At 49.9% G+C, this 14,459-nt stretch overlaps 1 long non-coding RNA gene across 1 annotated transcript; it reads right to left on the bottom strand.

Moving 5' to 3' along the window:
* Positions 1–788: 788 nt before the first annotated feature.
* Positions 789–14,459, bottom strand: LOC116549603. The gene is made up of 3 exons (XR_004267959.1): positions 14,375–14,459; positions 5,094–5,098; positions 789–812 (listed from the first exon to the last, which is right to left on the bottom strand). It is a non-coding gene; the product is annotated as an uncharacterized LOC116549603 (long non-coding RNA).

The raw sequence follows: 14,459 nt of genomic DNA, 5'->3' as shown, positions 1-14,459 counted from the left end.
GTCAATCTGAAATCGTCAAGGTACTATTTTGGCTCTCAAACCTATTGCTGTGTTAATTCTAACCAATTTGACTCACAGACCACTTGAAGGTCTTCCCACAACTTTATTCATAAATTTAAAAAATCCCTTTCTTCAGAGAAGTTGACAGAATCTTCCCTATAAACTTCCCTCCACGACCCCTTTCATTTGGCTTCCTCTTCTCTGTAATGGCCCCTTACGGAAGGGCTGGGATGTTTCCTCTTTGCTGACATTCACTTAATGCAAGTGGGGATTGTGGGCAGGGTCTCACTGCACACTCTCCCCATGACAGGTGGAGAGGGAATGGTGTGGTGCCTCCTTCATGCAGGGAGGAATGGTCCATGGGGCTCTAATCACAGTCTCCACAGCCACAGCACCCAATGGGGAGGCAGATGGTTGCAGAATTGTTTCTTATCTTTGCCTGGCAGAGGGTGGGCATAGTCAAAAGAGTTCTGTCATACAGGACCACCCTTTTCCTGGTCCTTTAGCTAGAGACGGCAGGCTTTCCTCGGGGCTTTTTTTCCTTTTTTTTTGAGACGGAGTTTCACTCTTGTTACCCAGGCTGGAGTGCAATGGCGCAATCTTGGCTCACCACAACCTCCACCTCCTGGGTTCAGGCAATTCTCCTGCCTCAGCCTCCTGAGTAGCTGGGATTACAGGCACGCGCCACCATGCCCAGCTAATGTTTTGTATTTTTAGTAGAGACGGGGTTTCACCATGTTGACCAGGACGGTCTCAATCTCTTGACTTCGTGATCCACCCGCCTCGGCCTCCCAAAGTGCTGGGATTACAGGCTTGAGCCACCGCGCCCGGCAGGGGCTTTTTTTTCTTTAATTGTCTGAGCTAGTTGGCATTTCCAAGACTGGGGGCTTTGTAGTGCCCAGAATGGGATATATGGGAAGCAAACATTCCTCCTCCCCATCCCAACACAAAACACATCTGGGGTTATTCTCAAATTACAGAGTCTCTAGCTATCCATCTTCTTTTCTCCAACTTTCTAGTAGTTAGTGCTTTATGTGTTTTGTCCAGGGTTTTCAGTTGCAATTAGTAGAAGGAATAGGCAGAAGGCACTTACTCCGTTTTGTCTGGAATCAGAAACCCTGTGTTAATAGTTTTAGTGGTAAGTGCTGTGCCCAGGCATCAAGGTAAATTTAACTTTGTAAACAGGAGCTCCCTTGAAGTAAGCCTTGATCCATGGACTCTGGGCTACAGTACCCTCCCTCTCACACAGAATAACCTGGTGTTTGTGGATTACATCTTGGTGATATGATTGCATCTGTTCTTACTTCTCTACCAAACACAGAAGGGGATCACTAGGTTTTGTTTTTGTTCTTATTTGTTTACATCACATAAGAGAAAAGTTCATTCTCGTTGTGAGACCACATTAGGGTACAGCCTAGCATTTGGTGGGATTTGAGGGGTGACGCAGTTAGCTAGACAAAGCAATAACCAATCCACAGAGACTTAAACGTGTTTAGAGGACGGTACACGAGAGAGGTGACAATAAATGAGGCATTTGCCACTTCCCGCTTAACAAATGGTGATACTGGGAAGGGGCCGAGAGATGACTGGAGGCATTTTTCCTTGATGGGGGAGCAGTGGCTCTAGTCCACGTCCAGACCTTCTCCAGAGAGAGGACGTGTGCAGCAGCGTCACAAATTGAATGCACTTGCTAACTCCTGCTGAGCAAGGCCAGCTTGGCTTTGAATTTGAATACAAATTGGCTCCAGCAACTTGCTACAGGCAGTAAGCAAAACCAAACAAGCAAAAGCAGAAAACATGAGAGGAGGAAGCCAGTCCCTTTGTCACTGCAGATTTGTAAGGGGGGGCGTGAAAATGGTGGGAACAACTGCAGTCTGTCACTGGGGGGTCTGACTGCCCCAAAAGCGACCCTCTGGGGTGGTGTGGTAAAGACGCCCAGCCTTTGGGAGCCTCAGGAACATCACCTGCAAGATGGTGTTGACGATGCCAGCACCTCTGAAAAGCACAAGGAGCCCTTCCTCAGCAGCTGTGGGAAACGGTGCTGGGAAAATGTGAGGCAGAAGTTGGGTGTCCTCAGCTTGCCATCCCGAGGAAAGCTGCTTTCTTTCCTCTCCACTGGCATTAGCCGGTGAATTCGCATTTCTGCTGTTTATGTGTCTTAAAAGCCAACATTTTCCTAGTGTTTTTGGTGGGAAAACGATTATCCCACAATTGGCATGGAGAGATTATTTCTTAGGCGAGGCATTTCCTTTGAGACTGAACTGCCATTTGTACAGTGTCGTTATTTAAAACGACACACTGCCTGGCTGCTCAGGGAACAGAACGTGAGAAAACCAATGAACTTTTTCAGGAGTGTGAAAGCCAGCCTCGGCTCCCGGTGAGAGACAGAGCTAGGTCTGGGCGAGCACCAGGCAGAGAACATCCACCAGCTTCACTCGTTCTTCGGGCTCCATGTTTGTATGACCCAGGGGGACTGTGTCACCTCTCTGCCTGCTCCCTAAGAGGGCTTCCTACCCTGGCCACTGACAGTAAAACTCACTTAGGTAGAAGGGCAGAACATGGCCGATGCTGAGCCGAATCCAAGAGGAATGCAAAATCGGTGCAAAGAAACGTGGGCACTTTTTTCTTTCAGTCACTGAGGAGGTGTTCCTGCTCCTCATGTGCATTCCTGATGCCTCTTCCCATCCCCTCTTCATTCTCATGATCTCTTCATGGCCTGATTCCCTGAAAAAGACGGTCGGAACTGGCATGCTGTGTAAAGGACAGCACCCTCATCAGTGAAGGAAGTGCAGCTGCGTACAGAAGGACTGCATGCACCTGCGTGGCGTTTGCTGGTCACATCACTGAAGGTGAAGGCATTAACGTGGAACTCTGGAGAATTACTACTCAAAATCAACCCCAAGTTCAGTAGATATCCCTGTGGTTCTTGCTGTCCATGTTCCCGGTGGCACCCTCCGTGAAATCAGATTCCCTCTTAAAGTGCAGCTGAGGTTTTTCCGACAGTAATGACCGGCCCACCTCAAAGGGAAGCTGCCCCGGCCCTAGATCCCTCCTGGGGATGCTGGCTCAGAGCCCCCCTCCATCACTCACCTCCTCGACACCACTCTGCAGCATTGGGTTTTCCTTCATCCACACACCTACCGCATAGCAATGCCATCACTTACGCGGAAGCTAGGCTTCTCCCTCTCAACCACGTGCCCACAAAAGCTTCCTAAAAAGAGACTGAATGGGTGGGTGGGTGGGTGACTGCAAGGGAGCAGAAGTAGGCTGCTCCGGGGCTTCTTGAAGCCCTTGTCTGCTGAGTGGCCTGAGTGGCGGTGGGGAACCAAGGACCTCAAGTTTAGGGCCTTGAAGCAGGTCCCAGACCTCAGCCTTGCTGTCCTTAGTGTCCCATAGGAGAGCCCAGCTTCTTCCTGGATCTGGCCCTGACTGACAAGTGCAGAAGTGAGGACTTGGAGCAGGACTTGGAGTGCTGTCGTCCACACTGACATCTGTGTCTCTGGCTTGGCTAATGAAAGCACACCGTCTCTCCCAAGAACGGTCAACAGGAATAGGAAGAGGCCCTCATCGAGCACCAAGACCTGGAGCGATTCAGTTTTAAGGACAGGATCAACCAGCTACCAAGGTCCTATTCTTATTTAAAAAGTGATTCATCAGGATAGAAAGAAAAAAAAATCTGTGTTTGCTGGCGCATTACTATCTCTCGGTCCCAGAAGGAATGGGAACACCAGTGTCAAAACAGTGTGCCAGGCAGAGCACCCGCCCTTCCCAGCTGCCTGTCCAAAAGCACCAGTCTCGCTGAGGTCTGGGACCTGCTTCAAGGCCCTAAACTTGAGGTCCTTGGTTCTCGAGGCATGAGCAGCAAGAGCCCCGAGGGAGCCACGCAGGGAAAGGGCTGGACCGCAGGGCTGCAGGCATCGTCGGGCGACCCTCCTAGCACACCAAGGATTCTGCAGAGGTGGACCAGCTCCTCCCCAGACTCCCTCCAGGGAATGCTCCATCCCTGTCACATGTCCCAGCTCTGAGCTGGCAGGTGAGGTGGGCAGGCGTCCCCTTGAGGACTAAACCACTGAGTCTAGCCGGGATCTCTTGGGGAGATCCCACAAGTCTGTGTCCTCTTCCTTCCTCTTCTCATCCGTCCCCAACTTTATGCTGTGATGTTGCTCTGCTTCACACTATGTCTGCTAGATCTTGGGGAACAGGAAAAGCCTCCCTAGCTTCTGCTGCTGCCCCCGACCCCCATCTTCCCAAGCACATCCCGGGGGCATGCGGAGCCCCTGCGTCCTCCTCTGTTAAGTAAAGCGCTGCAGCCAGATGCTGCCCAAGCTTCCTAACAGTCCAGGCATTTTATTTAAAGGGTGGTGAGTTACTATCTTCCTCAATGTCCAGAGCAGGGTCCTTCTCCGCGCCCTTCTAAGCAGCTCAGCCTCTGCCTGCACTGTCTAGTACCACAATAGCCTCAGCCACAAGTGGTTCTATACATTTAAGTGGGAAGTCATTAAAATGACACAGTACTTTAAATTCAGTATTTCAGCCGCACTAGCCACTTCTCAGCTGCTCCACGGCTGCCTGTGGCTAGTGGCTACAACATTCGACACACAGGAAAACATTGCTGCCATTGCAGAAAGTCCTCCCCGACCCTCCTGCTCCCCTCAGGGTCTGAGTCCTGGGGCCGCCTAATGCCCTTATGTGCGGAGAGGCAGACACTCTCCCCACGATCTGATCTGCACCCGCATGTCCATAGCATCCTCTTTCATCTCTTTCTGAGAAGATGTTAACACACCGTAAGTCAGAGAAAGACCTCCCAGGTCCCCAAGCGTGAGCCCCATATTGAACTTTTCAGCAGCCACCCTCCCTACGGTCACCCCTGTCCATGTCACAGGGCTTCATCCAATGGCCACTTCCCCAGCTTGCTCTGTGCACCAGGACTCAAGGGCTCCAGGTCAGGGCTCACAGGAACACAGTGCTGCCTGCCAGGAGCCGGCTGGTTCTGCCCTCCAGGATACCAGTGGGAGCAAGATGCATGCTGTCAGGATTCTTCCAGCCAACGTGGGCTGGGACCAGGGGCTGCCCCTGCTTCCCAACTTACCCACCGTGGCTTCATTGGGGGTCTGTCACCTCCATTTCACACTTCCCACAGGGCCACGGTCCTAGCAGTCCTCGGGTGGCACCCGAGCCCCTGCGTGCAGGATGCAAGGACACAAGAAGCACGTACTGTCCCGGACCTGGAGGAGCTGAGCATCGAGGCTGGGCAAGGCCGGTTTACACGGCAGTCACTGTGAGGGGCAGTCACTGTGAGGGACGGACCCGCCTGCTGCGGCATCTTTCCACCTGGTCTCCTCCCCAGGTTTCTGTCTTGCAAAGCCCAGGAGAGGCCGAGCTGCCTGCAAATGTCAGCGCCTCCCAAGTCAATGTGGCAGTACTGGCTTGCTTCCATTTGAAATTCTTCCCTTGCTGGCTCTACACGCTGCAGGCCTTTCCTATCTGGTTCTTCTCCCGCCTGTGCAATCTTACCTGCTCCTGCTCACCTGGGGGCACCTCTGCTTCACTTGCCCTGAAAGGCTTCATTTCCCACCTTTCCACCTTTCACTCTCTTTTCACTCTATTCATTTGTGCTGTCTTCTATAGCTGTTGCCAAGTGTATTCATGCTGCTCTGGGAGGCTGGTCTCTACAGACTGCATTACGGCCTCCCTTGCCTTCTGGCATCCCGCTGGGGTCAGCCAATGGGAGACGTCAGAGGGGCTGGGTGGCGGAGAGGAGACAGGGTGGGGGTTATGGTCCTTCCTTCTCACTCCCTCACGGTCTGAGGGATTCTGCTGATTCTGGCAGGCCCTCATTTTCCCCAGATCCCTCAGCCAGGCTCCCAGTCACACTGTCCTGCCTGCCCCCTGCATTGTCCCTTCAGGCCTAGGGGCAGGAATGGCCCCTCCTATTGATTTCCAGGCATTTACCATTCCTCTTTGGTTCTCTTAACCCTGCCCCTGCCCCTGTAAACACTCACTTCTTCAAACTTTCTGCTCTCAACACTTCTGAATGTACTGTGTGCTTCTGGCCAGGAGCCAGAAGGATGGGGCCCCTACCCACATGTCCCATGGTCTGTAAGCATTTGGGAAACCACCAAACAAGCAGCCAGGCACTGCTGCCGTTTCTCGTGGTCCTGGCTGTTGACTCAGCCCAACTAGGTAGCTCTGGCTCAACATTGCTCAAGATGCTGCAGTCAGACAGTGGCTGTGGCCGGAGCTGCCCCACGGGCTTTCTCCCTGGCGTCTGTGGCTGTGTGATGGCACCTCAACTGGGGCACCCACCTGTGGCTATGGCTTCCTCACAGCATGGCAGCTGGGTTCCGAGGGCAAGCTCCCAAGAAGGAGCCACGCAGAAGCTGTATTGTCTTCACAAGCTAGTCTTTATAAAGTCACACAGCGTTATTTCTGTGGCTCTGTACTCGTCAGAAGCTCAAGACCAAATCAAGGCCATGTATAGTCAAGAAGAGAATTAGAGTCCACCGCTTAATGGGAACAGCGTTACAGAATTTGTGAACATATTTTACAACTAGCACAGATGGAAAATTTCTGACACCTTCTCTGACGGCCATCCTGATCTATGTCACCCACACACACACTCTTGGGTCCTCCAGGCAGAATCCAACATCTCTTATGGACTCCTGTCTCCTCGTCCCAAACTCACTGGGTCACAGGCCCTGTTGACTCCACCCCCCAAATTGAGCTCAAATTCTGCAGCTTCTCCATCCCCCGCCACTGCCCACATTGTGCCTCTTCCACCGTCTCCTCTGGGTCACTGTCACCCTTCCTCCCTCCCAGAGGTTACTACAGCCACCACTGGAAGGCACCTCAGACTGTACCACAGCTCTTCACTTTCCTGATCGGGAGCCTGAGTGCCAGAGAGGTGAAGGGAGTTGCTCCAAACGACACAGCTAACTGAAGGCACAGGCAAGCCAGGACTCAGGTCTTCTGGTGACTAGAGATGGGCAGCTTCCTCGCTGCTTGAGGGTAAATTTATGGTTATTCTTGGAAAGGAGGCTCCCACCAGAGCCCCAGGACAGCCTCTCAGCCTCTTCATTCTAGGCCTAAGTGTGGTCTCTATTGCGGGGTTTTGCAAAGAAATTGCTGTGAGAGAAATAAACAGCCACTTGTATTATTTTCTTTATTCTGATTTACCATTTAAGCAGGCATTTCCAGATTTCTGGGCGTCATCGCCTCATGAAGGAACTATTCTTGCTCTTAAGGAACTTCCATTCTAAAATTATACAAGCCACAGACAGAGGAGATAGACACACAGAGACACACTATGCTTTTCTTTTTTTGGAAAGGGCTGGGGGAAGTGCAGAGAAGGGAGAGAAAATAGAAAAGGGTAGAGAAAGATCAGCACTGTTTGGTGGCTGAAAATAACACAGAACTTGACGGGCTCTGTCCCCAGGGATAAGAAGGGATTTCAAAGCTGCACAACTATTTATTTATTTTTGCATATGGAATCAGCCATTTCATGCTACTGATAAAATCAAGGACAATTAGACCAAATTGAGCTTTAATTTTGGATTGAAAGTGTGATTCTTTCACTGAGAACTCCCTCCCACCGCATCTGAAATTACTAACTGCCAAAGGCACCCGGAGCCATCAGCCTGGATGGTGTGAGCTTATTGCTTGTCAGAGCCGCAGACACTGAGAAGATCTATGTGCTCCTGCAGAGGCTTTAGAAAGTCTGGGTGAGATGCTGATTAAGGACTCACCTCAAGGAGCATTATTTAAAGTGTTTGCTTGTTTACACTTGGCTCAACTTTTGGTACTGAGGAAGAAAAAGTGATCTCAGAACCCCTGAAGTATCTGGGCCACTGGTTGTGGGTTTGGGAGGAATGGGGGGTGGAGGCCACATCCCACTCAAGAGCTAGATTTTCCTTACAACTTGGTTCTCAAAATGTGCTCAGCTTCCCTTAAACTTAAAAAGAAATTCTCTCACCTCTTTTCTCCACATCTTCCCTCCTTTGCCAACCTGGTTCATAACAGCATAATAATAAAGTTAAAAGTTCAGACTCTCTGAGGACAGGCAGACCTAGGGTGGGACCTCCTCTCACTCAGCCATTTTGGGGTAACCGGGAAAGCGAGTTCCCCACTCCAAGGCTCGGGTTCCACCTCCACTAAGCGCCAGCGAAGACAGATCCGCCTGCCAGGATTGCTGATGGAGCTGGTGGGTCATGTGTGTAAAACACACAGTACCTGCCTGACAATCAGGGTTGGAAAGCTGTTTGCCGGCCAGGCACGGTGCTCACGCCTGTAATCCCAGCACTTTGGGAGACCGAGGCAGGAGGATCACTTGAGCTCAGGAGTTCATACCAGCCTGGTCAACATGGTGAAAACTTGTCTTTAGAAATATAAAAATTAGCCAGGTGTGGTGGCATGTGTCTGTAGTCTCAGCTACTCAGGAGGCTGGGGTGGGAGGATCCCTTAAGCCTGAGAGGTAGAGGTTGCACTGAGCTGAGATGGCACTGCACTCCAGCCTGGGTGACAGACTCTCTCAAAAAAATAAATAAAAAATAAACCAAAAACCAAAACAAACAGAAATTCTGTGCGGTCATTCTGATGCTTATTGCCACCACTACAGGGCTCATGCTGCCTGAGGCCCTTCTCCTGGAGCCTCTAACTGATGCCGAGTTTTCCCTTTCCTCTCTCTGCTGGATTCCTGTTGGGATGTTGGGCTGGCCGGGTGTTCTTGGTGCCTAAGAGGTATGAGACTCTACAGTGCGTGCTTGCTTGGTCAGTGTGGCCAGGAGGCAAGGAGAACAAAGCTTTTCTGAAGCACAGCAGGGCTGGGTCCAGCTGAGGTCTGGGAGAAGGCAGGACAGAGCTCATCTCTGGGCCTTATCCCTCAGGAAGCAAAATCCGAGCTAGGGGGTCTGGAGACACCGGATCAGGGAGATGTAAGCCTTGGGCTTCCTGGAAGGATTGAGTGCCTTTGGCTCGGGGAGCCCACAGGGAGTCCTTAATGAGGGGCCACACAGCACTGGGAATGCACGCTCCTCTCTGCGCTGGAGGTTGGCATCTGGGCTTGAACAAACATGAAAAACCCAACATTCCAGTCCTTTCTCCCTATCCTTTTCGAGACTTGTCTGAGCCTCCCTCCTTCCATCATAAGAGTTGGATTTTGTCTCTTTTCTGTAGGGCAAGGAAGAGACAGAGGCTGAGTGTGGTGTTGGTAAAGACAAGGGTCTTGTTAGTGAATGGGGACTGGAAGGAGGAAAGGCGGGAAGAAGCAAGAAGGATCTTCAGCCACTTTCCAGAGTAATCGTACTCAACTGTGCAATCTGTAGTGGGCACAGTTCCCGTTCTAAGGGTCTCATGAGGGAGAGAGAAGGACCACAGATAATGCAGCGGGTAAGCACAGGGCTCGCTGGGAGCCCACAGGCACGCCACTCGAGGGGCCAGGAAAGGCTCTCTGGAGAAGGAAGGGTCTGGACTAGGACACAGAGGGGAAGTGACCAGAAGCCAGGAGTCAGCCAGGTCATGGGGGTGGTGGGAGGAGTCCATGACTGCCATGGGGTGTGTGTGTGATTTGGTTTGGCTGTGTCCCCACCCTAATCTCATCTTGAGTTGTGGTTCCCATATTCCCCATGTGTCCTGGGAGGAACCAGGAGGGGATGACTGAGTCATGAGGTGGATCCCGCTATGCTGCTCTCATAATAGTGAGTTCTCATGAGATCTGATGGTTTTAAAAGGGGCTTCTCCCCACTTCACTCTGCACTTCTCCTTCCTGCTGCCATGTGAAGAAGGAAGTGTTTGCTTCCCCTTCTGCCATGATTGTAAGTTTCCTGAGGCCTCCCCAGCCCTGCAGAACTGTGAGTCAACTAAACCTCTTTTCTTTATAAATTACCCAGTCTTGAGCAGTTCTTTATAGCACCATGAGAACAGACTAATACTCTGTGTGTGTGTGTGTGTGTGTGTGTGTGTGTGTGTGTGTGTGTGTGTGTACTTCAGTGCTGCAATCTGCTTAGGGTGGCAGGAGCTGCAAGTGTGAGGAGGGGACGTTATGAAGTAGAGAGGTGGTTGAGCACAGTGGTTCACATCTGTCATCCCAGCGCTTTAGAGGGTTGAGGCAGAAGAATTGCTTGAGACCTGGAGGTCAAGTCTGCAATGAGCCATGATTGCATGACTGCATTCCAGCCTGGGTAACAGAGTGTCACTGGGTGACAGTAGTTTAAAAAAAGAAGTGGAGAGGTTGGCTGGGGCTGTATCTCAGAGGCCCTGAAGGATGTGCATTTCCTCAGGTAGGTCATGGGAAGTGCCACAGCAGGACTGTAACTTAGATCAGCCAACACTTCCCTTGTCCTGGCAACACATGCCTGGGGGATGTGTGGTCTTGGAAGGTCACACATGCAGCTGATTCCTTTCTGCTTTGGTGAGTTAGTAGACTCGAGGCACCATTATTTGTTCATGCTTTTACTTAACAATTGAAGCCAAAAGAACATGTCTTCAGAGGCTGTATTTTTTTAAATTAAATAGCGTGTGTGCATTGGTTTAAGAAGTCAAACATAACCAGAAGGCATATAATAGAAGACTGCCATTCTTGCCCCACCTGTCTGCCTCCTAATTCTTCCTCAAAGACAACATCTTCAGTTATTCACCTTTATATCTGTGAACAGTGTATTTGGGGTGCTTTTGCGCTTTTTCAGTTTTAGATTTATTGTGGAAAACCATGCCGTTTATTTTTGAAATACTTATGTCACCACTTTCAGCGACATCAGTGGTTAGCTTAGTGTGTGCAGCACAGCCACGCCCCCTCACATACTGGAACAGGGCTTTCTTCTTGTTAACTTTTTGTTTTTCTGGGAGTTTGTAATTGTCGCTTTGTTCGGTTTTTCCATGTAACTATCACTGCTTCATTTCTGACCTCTCCATCTGAGCTCCAAATCTCCTTCTATGCCATCAAGCACTGCAAGCCTCTGCTCTGAGCCTGGAAGCCCTCTGCCTTCAAAGACCCTTGAGGAGAACATTTGGGAACCCTGCTTCCTCAGGTAGAAGGAGCTATACAAAACTTAAAACAAAACTAGAACAATTTTAGACTTTCCTTTTAATTACCCTGAAAACTACTCTTACCCACATGCATGCATCGGTTTTCTGAGGTTGCAAAATCAAATCCTCTTGGTTTTAAATCCACTAAAGCCTCTCTTTTGCCTGTCTGATTTATACAATGGCATACAGGAAATGCAGCTGTTATTACTTCCAGGTGCACACACAGTAATTTAACTAAATGCTATCAAAGCCTTTCCAAGTAAAAAGGCCTCCTGGGCTTATTTTAATGAATAGATAAAGCTAATTTGTAATTAGTCCCTTTAGTTGTTAATATGCAAATGAGGCCTGCTGTTATCTGTAATTAGCACCAAATTCTTGATTGCTAAGGATGCTGCTCAAGTGCTTGGGAAAGCCTGTAATCCCCACTCAAGTCTGCAGCCACCCGAGGACCCCCAGACCTCACCTCCAGCCTGCATTCTCCTCTGCGCTCTCACCCAGGTACCCATCTGCCTGCCTGTTGGGCCTCTCCCCTCTGTGTTCCAGATGCACCTAGAACATATCTACAACTGAACTCAAGTTCTGTTCCCTCCCTATACTTGGAGCCTCTTCTAAGAAACCCAATCCTCAGCCGTGACCTGTCTTTCCCTCTTGTGCCACCCTCTCTAGCAGGGTCCCCTCGTCAGTGAGTATACCCCCTCTGTGCAGTCACCTCACACAGAAGCCTGCCCCTCCTCACATACCTTGCTCTCACTCTCTCCCTCTCCTCCCAAATCCCATCCATTTCTGAGGCTGTTGGGGTTTCTTCCACCCACTGTCACCTCCCTAAATCAGGTCATAGCACTCTTCCCAGGAGAGCTGTGGTGGCCTTCCCATGGTCTCTCCACCTTCTCTCTTGGCAGTCCCATCCATTTCCTAGGTTGCAGCTAGTGTGGTTTTTCCAAACCACGTCTTCACTTTAAATCTTTCAGCTCTCAGTTTCAACATGGCTTCCACTGGGAAAAAGTCCAAGATCCACGATGGCCCAAGTCTGCCATGAGGACCCTTCCAGCCCACTCACTTAGCACCTGTGCTTCTCCTCGTGTAGCATTTAAGCACTCATTCAGAGTGGGCCTGTTGACGTGTCTGTTTCACTGCTTAAGAGCAGGGATGTGCATTGCTACCTCTTCAACAGACACACAATAGACCATCAACAAATATTTGTCAAGAGAATACCAGAGTTAGCCTTCTCAGATTATTTTTAAAACTTCTCCATCAATTCTTATTTGATTAATTTGCTGGGCAAACCGACTCTTACCGACTGCATGCAAGGGTAACCTTTTGTCCTAATCTTGATCAATTGACTGTGAATTCCAAATCAGGAAGCCTGAATCCATTGCTGTGTCTAGTTTTATTGTTGCCCCCAGCTAAGCAAAAAGCACTCTGAAGGACGAGGTAGCCGCCCTGCACTGGGAGTCAGGAGGTCTGGGACCTTCCCATCTCTATGTCACCTTGAACCAACTGGCTCCCAACAAATACACCCAAAAAGGTTTGGCAACTTGCCAGGTGCCAAGAATAAGGAATCTTCTGACCAAAACTCAGTGGTTTCTGCAGTGTGGGCAGGGGGCCAGACCCAGGAAGCCGAGGCCCCTCCAGCTCCACCGCATTGTGTATGATTCTCTCGCCTCCAGCACCCACATCTGCAGCCGCCGGCCCCCAATGCAGATTAAGTCCTTTGACGGCAGACTCTAAAAACACGAGAAAAATTTTCTCTTTGGTAGGAACATTTGAAATAACATCTTTTCAAGTGTGTCGAAGATCAGAATATGAATAGGATGGGGGTGTGGTAGGAAGGGGTTGTGAAAGGAGGGGCTGGGGCGCACAGCTTGGACGATTCTGAAAGGGGTGGTGTTGAAGCTTGCTTTCTTTTCTCTACAAAATGACAAAATCACTGTGGGGACATTTACAGCCAGAATCTATTTGACATTTTTAAATCTCTAAAATCATCAAAAATAAACCAGTGTCCCATGTGTGTTGGCAAGGAAAATGCTTTATGTCGTGGGGTTGTTTAAAAGACACCAGTAGAGCCTGGTTGGCTTAGGCAAGTTTGCTCTCTGAGTTTTTGGATAATTGAAACATTAGTTATGTTTCCTGGGCAGCATTTACTTCATGCAGAAGCCAGGGTGGAGAGGACGAATCACTTACCTACAGATCACTCTGCAGACATGGCCAGCATGTCAGGGCCACACCCTGTCTCTTTTGGAAAGGAGAGGAAGGACCTGCAATGAAAATACTCAAAGTGCATGACAGAGCGATATGCTGTGTGATCACCATTCATGAATTAAACCAGCCTTCACAGCTGGATCTTACAGCCCAGTCCTAGACCCCTGACTCACCTCTAAGAATCTAGAAAAACATATGAGCCTCAGCTTCTCATTTCAGAGGGGCTAGGATTGGAGCTCAGTAATCCTTGGAAGGTCCTGGAGCCTTGACCCCCTCCCTCATGCTTCCTGGCCCCTGGAATAGCGACTTGTTGGGCAAACCTCATGAACAAGCACTTGGCCCAGAAGGCAGAGAAACAATAATCATCTTTCCCCACTCTCCAGTTGACATTTTCTAACACTATTAGCCTCAACAATTTTTACTCAGTTAATTGTCTTTTAGGATCCAATGTGATGTCAAAATCCAGCAGCCCACCAGCACTTAATGACAAATCCCAGCACAGATGCTGACAACAGGGGAAACCTTCAGCATTCTTGAAGATGCTATTCTTTGCATGGAAAAAGCAAAAAGGAAGGAGAAAAAGGGCCTGGGCCTTGTGACTCCAAATTCAGAGAATGGGCTGAAGTGGACAGTGCAGCCAGAGCCTGAAACAGAGTCCTCAGCACAGCCCAACCCTGGACCGTGCCGTTCTAGGAAACCCAGGACATAACACGGACAGGAGGCACCCAAACCAGGAAAGCTACATGTGACTTCATACTGACAGAAGTGCAGGCTCTGAGTGGTGCAGCCTTATGTCCTCGTTTGGATTCAACCCACAGGCCCTGACCCAGTGACGGATGAACAAATGCACTCAAATACCAAATACAGTGAAAGAGAGGGCTAGGGGTCCATGGCCACAGATGCTGCAGAGACAGTTAGCAGCCACCAGCCTTCACCAGCTGGCACTCAGGGCATTTATTCAGTATAGATTTAATAACAAAGGCTCTGAGTCAACACACTTATAGATAATGATTAAAGGCCAGGTTCTGAGGCCTAAAGCAAACACCATTTGTGGGTAATAAACCCGGTCGCCCTTCCGCTAAGAGACCCATCTGTCCTGCAAATGGTTAAAGGTTAGTTTTAGGACCATGTGAGTAAACAACTTATTTAGATAAACTCTACTCTATGTTATTTTCACAAGGAAAGGGGATTAGGCTGCCTTCAACCATAACCTCCTTCCCAAGGCTTTTGCAAAAATCTTC

The sequence above is a fragment of the Sapajus apella genome, unplaced genomic scaffold (assembly GCF_009761245.1).
Source record: "Sapajus apella isolate SASKATOON/1434 unplaced genomic scaffold, GSC_monkey_1.0 scaffold6, whole genome shotgun sequence".
Lineage (NCBI taxonomy): Eukaryota > Metazoa > Chordata > Mammalia > Primates > Cebidae > Sapajus > Sapajus apella.
This window is presented reverse-complemented; position numbering and strand designations above follow the sequence as displayed.